This window comes from Hyla sarda, unplaced genomic scaffold (assembly GCF_029499605.1).
Source record: "Hyla sarda isolate aHylSar1 unplaced genomic scaffold, aHylSar1.hap1 scaffold_862, whole genome shotgun sequence".
NCBI classification, from domain to species: Eukaryota; Metazoa; Chordata; class Amphibia; order Anura; family Hylidae; genus Hyla; species Hyla sarda.
This window is the reverse complement of record NW_026610890.1, coordinates 112,501-120,898: the sequence shown is the minus strand read 5'-3', so window position 1 is coordinate 120,898 and position 8,398 is coordinate 112,501. Positions and strand designations below refer to the sequence as shown.

Genomic DNA, 8,398 nt, shown 5'->3' with positions numbered 1-8,398 from the left:
CTGTCTCTCTCCATGGTTGATGGGTCATCCAGGAGAATTCTCTTATATAGAAGATATCAGCAGAGGATCCTGGATTGGAGAAACCTGAAGGGAAGAAGAGGAGACGATGATAAACCGCACCAGATTCTATGGAGAAATAAAATCCATTTCCTGGAGATAATCTGGGGAAACATCTGAGGAGACATTATAGGAGTTTTCAGATTTCTTTATAAAACAAAATCCATTGTCCGAGGGCTGTAAAATAAGAGACCAGAGCGCACTCCCCTCTCCCGTCCAGTGGTGGCGCTCTGGTCCTCCAGGTCTTCTGAGGTCGCTCTCCCTGCTCTGCTGAAGACGTTGTGAATCCATTTCTCCTAATCTCTGAGGCTGCGGTGTATTCAGAACGTCTTCATCAGAGCAGGGAGAAGAATAGAGGGATTCAATATGACATTGTCCAATGAAGAATAGTGAAATGTGTCCACTAGGGGGCACAATATACATCACAATTACATCAGGATTTTATGTGAATTGTGATATGTCCCCCCGGAAGAACCTGCTATTACCTGCAGCAGAGGCCAAGCATCATATACCGTTACACACGCAGGGTCTGGGCCACCACCGGAGTCAGTGTTTCCCAAGCAGGGTGCCTCCAGCTGTTACAACATTTGGCTGTGAGGGCATGCTGGGAGTTGTAGTTTCACAATAGCTGGAGGCACGCTGGTTTGGAAACACTGTCTATAGTAATAATAGGGGCGCGGGAGAAACTTAAAAAACCTGATGCTTACATAGTCCTGTATGGAAGAAGTGGCTGATACCCGGAGAAAAGAGACTGACCAGGTGACAGGATGGGCGGGTAAGTGACCTGATACCTTCACCATCCAGACATCCCCTGGGGGGCAGTATAGGCAGGAAATCAGGAAACAACCGCTGGTCGGCACGGCGCTCCCTAGAAAAACAACCGCACAGCGCCATGTCTAAGCCACGCCCACCTACATTATTTTATTACAAAAATGGGATATAAACTTATTAGGGGAGGGGCTTCTATTACAAACCCTGAATAACGCTCTGCCATAGTGATCAGTGTTATCGGTGCTCGGCTTATACAGGCTGTGGAGGTGTCTGTATACTTAGAGCACCGATCTGAGCACAGAGCACGGTAAGGGGCCCTCCGGCCGTCATCTCAGCTGATCTAGACTCCGCCCCCCAACAACTGCATTTTACTAATATTAGATCCTGCAATCGACTTTGATCATGGAATCTAAAGGGTTAATGGCAATGAGCGTCATTAGTGGTGAGTCCTGGCTGCTTATAGCTCCTGAGCTCACCTCAAAGTCCCATATGGGGCACAGAATGTAAATATACATCGTGTCCTTAAAGGGGTACTCCAGTGCTTAGGTATCTTATATAAGATGCCTGATCGCGGGAGTCCCGCCGCTGGGGACGCCCGGGATCATGCACGGGGCACCCCGTTTGTAATCAGTCCCCGGAGCGTGTTCGCTCCGGGTCTGATTACAGGCGACCACAGGGCTAGCTGTCATGCCCCCTCCCATAGGCTTGAATTGAGGGGTGGAGTGTGACGTCACATGCCGTCGGCCCTGTGGTCGCCGATAATCAGATCCAGAGGGGACAGGCTCCAGGGACTGATTACAAACGGGGTGCCGCGTGCAAGATCACGGGGGTCCCCAGCGGCCGGACTCCCACGATCAGGCATCTTATCCCCTATCCTTTGGATAGGGGATAAGATGTCTAAGCACCGTAGTACCCCTTTAAGGGTTAATAACAAACATCCCCAATAATCCTGATCTGATGGTGACCGCACACACATACCTGTATCTGTAGAGGAGCCGTGTGCTTACAGGACCTGCGATGATGTCACCGTCATGTGATCAGTCACATGGAGGAGGAGGAGTCACATGATCAGGGGCTGCTGCTCTGAGAGATCTCCACACACAACACAACAGCAGTGACTGCCCCACCAGGACCTGCTCTGTATCCGCTACATGCTGGAGGTGTAGGATCTGTGATGATGTCACAATCATGTGACCAGTACATTTGGGGGGGGGGGGGGGGGGGGGGGCAAAGTTTAGCAGTAAAGATGTGACTGTGGCGGAAGGACCTGTGGGGAGGATCATGTGACTGGAATGGGCGGAGCTCCGCAGCGCAGGATAGAAGATATTGTGATTGAAGGACCTGTGATAATGGTCATGTGACAGCAGAGTCCTGCATACACTGAGCAGATGAGCTCCTGATCATGTGACTCCTCCTCCATGTGACTGATCACATGATGGTGACATCATGCAGGTCCTGTAAGCACACGGCTCCCGTACAGTCTGCAGGTGGAGGTATGTGTGTGGTCACATCTGGAGTACTGTCATGTTTTTGTACTATTAACCCCTTCAGGATTCGACAGTTTTGAGTTTTAACCCCTTAAGGACACAGTGATTTCTCTTTTTAATGTTTTTCTCCTCGCCTTCTAATAGACATAATGATTGCAATTTCCTCTTTATAAACCCATATGAGGCTTCTTGTTCTTGTTGTTGTTGTTTTTTCACCACCGATTTGTACTTTGTAATGACATCACTCATTTTACCGCAACAATGGTGAAAAAAAATATTAATTGTGGGGTGAAATAGAAAAAAAAAAAAAGCAATTTTTACAATCTGGGTTCTTCTGTTTGGACGCAGTGCATATTACGGTAATAATTCTCTTTATTCTGTAGGTCCAAACGATTACAATGATAAATGTTTTTTAAAATATAAAACAATTCTAACTTTTTGTACAATAATGAGTCTGTATCAGATTTTCCTACCTTGTCCCCTATAACTCTCTTATTATTCCGTATACGGGGATGTATGAAAGTCATTTTTTGCGCTGTGATCTGTAATTTTTATCGGAACCACTTTAGTTTTGATGAGACTCTTTGATCACTTTTTAAGAATTTTTTCTGGTCCATGAAGTTGTATTTTTTTACGTTTACGCCATTGACCGTGTGGTTACACATATGTTTAGGTTTATTTTTGTTTACATTATTTTATAATTAAACAAATTGGTAAATGGGGAACATTCAATAGTTTATTAGGGGAGGGGCTTATTCACATTAAGTTAATGTTCTTTTTACCTTATTCCCAGTTTTTTAGTCCCTGTAGTAGACTATTACATGGAATCTATAGATTACATACACTGATCAATGCTGTGATGCTGAGGCTGCCTGCAGGATTGGAGCGTCGTTCAGACAGCGTGGAGCGAGGTTAGGGACCTCCACCCGTTCTCTCAGCTGACCGGGACCCCGCTATTTCACTGTGGGTGTCATTATCAGCTCCACTGAGCTACCGGAAATAGATTTTTGGCATTGGTGATGTCCGGCATTAGCAATGAGTCCCAGATGCTGATAGCAGGTAGGTCCTAGGGACTATGAATCGTGCTGAACTCCTGACTGTGCTTCATAGACTGGCAGCCTCCTCCCCCTCCCCTCCAAATCTTATCACTTTAATGACAGGAGTCCCTGCTCTGAAAGGGGTTTCCTGCACAAGAGCAGAAGATATGCCAGATTTGATGCGTCTCCTGCTCCGGAGCTGGGCCCATGGCTATACATTATATACCTCCTGCCCAGTCAGCCATGAAGGAGTTAAATGATGGTGATGCATTGCCACTTAACTTTTTTGGGGCCACACACTATACAGATAGCTGCTTATTGTCCCTTCTACTCGCTGGGATAAGATCAACCAGTCTATCTAAGGTTAAGTGGCGCACAGCACTGCCAATTCTATCCTTAGGGGCCAGACAGTAAGCAGCCATCTATATAGTCCCGGGGGAGGGGAGCAGTGATACTATGAAATATCACTTAACTCCTTACACTCCATGGGACGGGCACTTTGTGTATAATGATCTGAACTGACAGCTGGATCATCAGACTTGTGGTCAGTTGGGGACATGTGACCATAATATAGAGGATCTGCCCCGACAAGTATTCACCTCATCATCCGAGAGCAAGAAGATAAATCATGTGCAGGAATATCCCCTCAAATGTCTCCATATAACATCCTGGAATTGTATAGAATTAAATGTTTATTCACAATACAGGTTCTTATAAGGTGTCAGGACGTGGCGGTCTATTTCTCCATGGAGGAGTGGGAGTATGTAGAAGGACACAAGGATCAGTACAAGGATCAGGTCATGATGGAGGATCAGCAGCCCCTCACATCACCAGGTAATAGACATGACTATATACACACGTCCTCTCATTATTTGTATGTAAAGAATGAATTCAGTCTCTGTATGTGTTCCCTACAGTCAGATCCAGTAAGAGAACAGCACCAGAGAGGTGTCCCCGTCCTCTTGATGAACAGAATATGGAGGATAATACTACAGGGAAAGATCTCATTTATATTAATGCTACAGATATAAAGGAAGAAGAAGAAGAGACAGATGTGAGCAGTGATGAACAGTATAAGGAGGACATTCCTGAAGGGAAAGATCTCATCCATGTTAATAATACAGACATAAAGGAAGAAGAAGAAGAGACAGATGTGAGCAGTGATGAGCAGTATAAGGGGGGCATTTCTACAGAGAAAGATCTGATCTATATTAATGCTACAGACATAAAGGAAGAACAAGAGACAGATGTGAGCAGTGATGAGCAGTATAAGGAGGACATTCCTACAGGGAAAGATCTGATCTATATTAATGCTACAGACATAAAGGAAGAACAAGAGACAGATGTGAGCGGTGATGAGCAGTATAAGGAGGACATTCCTACAGGGAAAGATCTGATCTATATTAATGCTACAAACATAAAGAAAGAAGAGACAGAAGTGAGCGGTGATGAGCAGTATAAGGAGGACATTTTTACAGGGAGAGATCTGATCTGTCTTAATGCTACAGCCATAAAGAACATAAAGAAAGAAGAGACAGATGTGAACAGTGATGAGCAGTATAAGGAGGACATTTCTACAGGTAACCACCCAGGTGAGTCACATATGAGTCACAGATTCTACTCGGTCACCAGCTGCAGTAATCACAGAAAAAAATAATGTTCATATATGTTACTCACTAGGTCATCCAGATACTATACAGATCTGTTTTATTTGTCTTCTGTATTTGGCTCACAGATCCCTCTGTTCTGCTGCTCACTTATTCGGGCATCCACTGTTCAGGAAAGGGAGTGTCTGAGGCAAGCACTGAGCCCACCCTCACTCACCATTCACTTCCTCCCTGGGTCTGCTGTGCCGGGTCTCTTTATCCAATCACTGCAGGCGGCTCTGTAACCCCCTCCTCTCTGCTTTCATGGTGCAGTCTGATAGGACAGGAGTGAGCACAGAGGAGTGCTAGTCCTGCCAGGTCTGTGCTTCAGCTGGGACAAAGGTGATGCTGCAGCCGGACAGGATTATGTTTTAGATCCGAGGTCTCAAAGTGTGGCCCTTACTGATTGGGAGCATGTGTTTTGTCTTTAACCCCTTAAGGACCAGACCAATTTTATTTTTCCTTTTTTGTTTTTTCCTCCTCACCTTCAAAAATCCACAACATCCACAGTTTTAAACGTGACCTTCAGACACTTCTCTTCAAGCCTATAACGTTCCCTCGTTGCCTCCATTACTACCACTTTTCTCCTTTTTGAGACCTCTGTGTCTTGGAGACATTAGAAGCTTCATATTAGACCGTCTCCCCCTCTTCTCTCTGCACTTTAGACCTTCAGAGATTATCTGGTGACCGGTTCACTCTCCTGTATGTCACCTGATTATTGATGAAATATGGCCGCACCATTGTATCAATAAAGCCCTTTATGCCTTCTGTCTTGTCTTTATTTGTACCCCAAAATTATAAAGTGCTGCGGAATCTGTTGGCGCTATATAAATAAAATTATAATAATTATTATTATGTGATTATATAATCTTATCACATATCAGATGATCCTGGCAGCTCCCAGAAACCTCCCCTTTAAGCTCTATCTGTATACTGCTGCTTTCTCTATGGGATCAGTATATATAGAGTTATACACCTCCCCTACAGCTCTATCTGTATACTGCTGCTGCTGCCTCTATGGGATCAGTATATATAGTAGTTATACACCTCCCCTCCAGCTCTATCTGTATACTGCTTCTGCTATCTCTATGGGATAAGGATATATAGTAGTTATACACCTCCCCTCCAGCTCTATATGTATACTGCTGCTATCTCTATGGGATCAGGATATATAGTAGTTATACACTTCCTATCCCAGCTCTATCTGTATACTGCTGCTATATCTATGGGATCAGGATATATAGTAGTTATACACCTCCCCTCCAGCTCTATATGTATACTGCTGCTATCTCTATGGGATCAGGATATATAGTAGTTATACACTTCCTATCCCAGCTCTATATGTATACTGCTGCTATATCTGGGATCAGGATATGTAGTAGTTATACTCCTCCCCTCCAGCTCTATCTGTATACTGCTGCTATATCTGTGGGATCATTATATGTAGTAGTTATACTCCTCCCTTCCAGCTCTATCTATATACTGCTGCCACTATCTCTGTGGGATTAGGATATATAGTAGTTATACTCCTCCCCTCCAGCTCTATCTTTATACTGCCGCTATCTCTGTGGGATCAGGATATATAGTAGTTATACTCCTCCCCTCCAGCTCTATCTTTATACTGCCGCTATCTCTGTGGGATCAGGATATATAGTAGTTATACTCCTCCCCTCCAGCTCTATCTTTATACTGCCGCTATCTCTGTGGGATCAGGATATATAGTAGTTATACTCCTCCCCTCCAGCTCTATCTTTATACTGCCGCTATCTCGTAAGGCTGTTTTTGATTTTCCAAAATTGCTTAAAAAATCATGCTATTCCCATAGTTGTGCAAATTGCCGAAAACACCTGTAACCATAGAAACATGTGAACTAATCTTCAGAAAACAACAAAAAATTGTGAATATAGGTTACATTTTGGGAATATTTATGTAAAATACACTCACCTTGAATAAGAAAGTGCCCTGATAAGTTCCATAAGATATGGGGGGGGGGCCGGTGTGGTTCTCCCTCGGCTTTCACCTCTTTTCTGTCCTCCGCACTCTTGGCTCCTCCTTTTAACCCTTTCCTCTTCTGTCTTTCTCCTTCCTTTCTTCCTTTTCTGGTGGGTAGTGTGGGGGGTCCTTCTGCCCAAGTCTAGTGTCCTACCCTATCCGTGGTGGCTCAGGAGGCGTTACCTGCTCAAGTTTAACCTCTTAAGGACCAGGACAATTTTATTTTTGCATTTTCCTTTTTTCCTTCTCGCCTTCTAAAATCCATAACTCTTTTATATTTCCATCCACAGACCGTATGAGGACTTGTTTTTTGCGCGACCAATTGTACTTTTTAATGACATCAGTCATTTTACCATAAAACGTGCGGCGAACCCCAAAAATTATTATTTGTGGCAGGAAACTTAAAAGAAAACCAAAATTTAGCAGATTTTGGAGGGTTTTGTTCTCGCGCTGTAGACTTTACTGTAAAATGACATTTTCTTTATTCTATGGGACAATATGATTACAGTGATCCCCATGAATATTTACTTATCGGACTTATTGTACTGCTTAAAAAAATCTCTAACTTTTTTTTTTAAGTCGCCCTATTTTGACCACCTATAACTTTCTCATTTTTCCGTATATGGGCTGTATGAGGTATAATTCTTTTGCGCTATGAATTGTATATATTTTTAGTACCACTTTTGTGTGTATATGACTTTTAAGTCGCTTTTTAACTTTTTTGGGAATGAGATGTGACCAAGAAGCAGCATTGTGTCCTTTGTCCTTAAGGGGTTAAAGTGTTACTCCGCCCGCAGACATCTTATCCCCTATGTAAAGGATATGGGATAAGATGTGTGATCGCGGGGGGGGGGGGGGGGGGATAATATGTGTGATCGCGGGGGGATAAGATGTGTGATCGCGGGGGGATAAGATGTGTGATCGCGGGGGGATAAGATGTGTGATCGCGGGGGATAAGATGTGTGATCGCGGGAGGGGGATAAGATGTGTGATCACGGAGGGATAAGATGTGTGCTCACGGGGGATAAGATGTGTGATCACGGGGGATAAGATGTGTGATCGCGGGGGATAAGATGTCTGATCGAGGAGGATAAGATGTGTGATCGCGGGGGATAAGATGTGTGATCGCGGGGGATAAGATGTGTGATCACGGGGGATAAGATGTGTGATCGCGGGGGATAAGATGTCTGATCGAGGAGGATAAGATGTGTGATCGCGGGGGATAAGATGTGTGATCGCGGGGGATAAGATGTGTGATCGCGGAGGGATAAGATGTGTGATCGCGGAGGGATAAGATGTGTGATCGCGGGGGGATAAGATGTGTGATCGCGGGGGATAAGATGTGTGATCGCAGGGGGGGATAAGATGTGTGATCGCGGGAGGGGGATAAGATGTGTGACCGCGGGAG

General features: G+C 44.6%; 1 pseudogene; it reads left to right on the top strand.

Moving 5' to 3' along the window:
* Nucleotides 1-3,334: 3,334 nt before the first annotated feature.
* LOC130348028 (zinc finger protein 271-like) overlaps nucleotides 3,335-8,398 on the top strand; it is a 91,069-nt pseudogene continuing 86,005 nt past the window's right edge.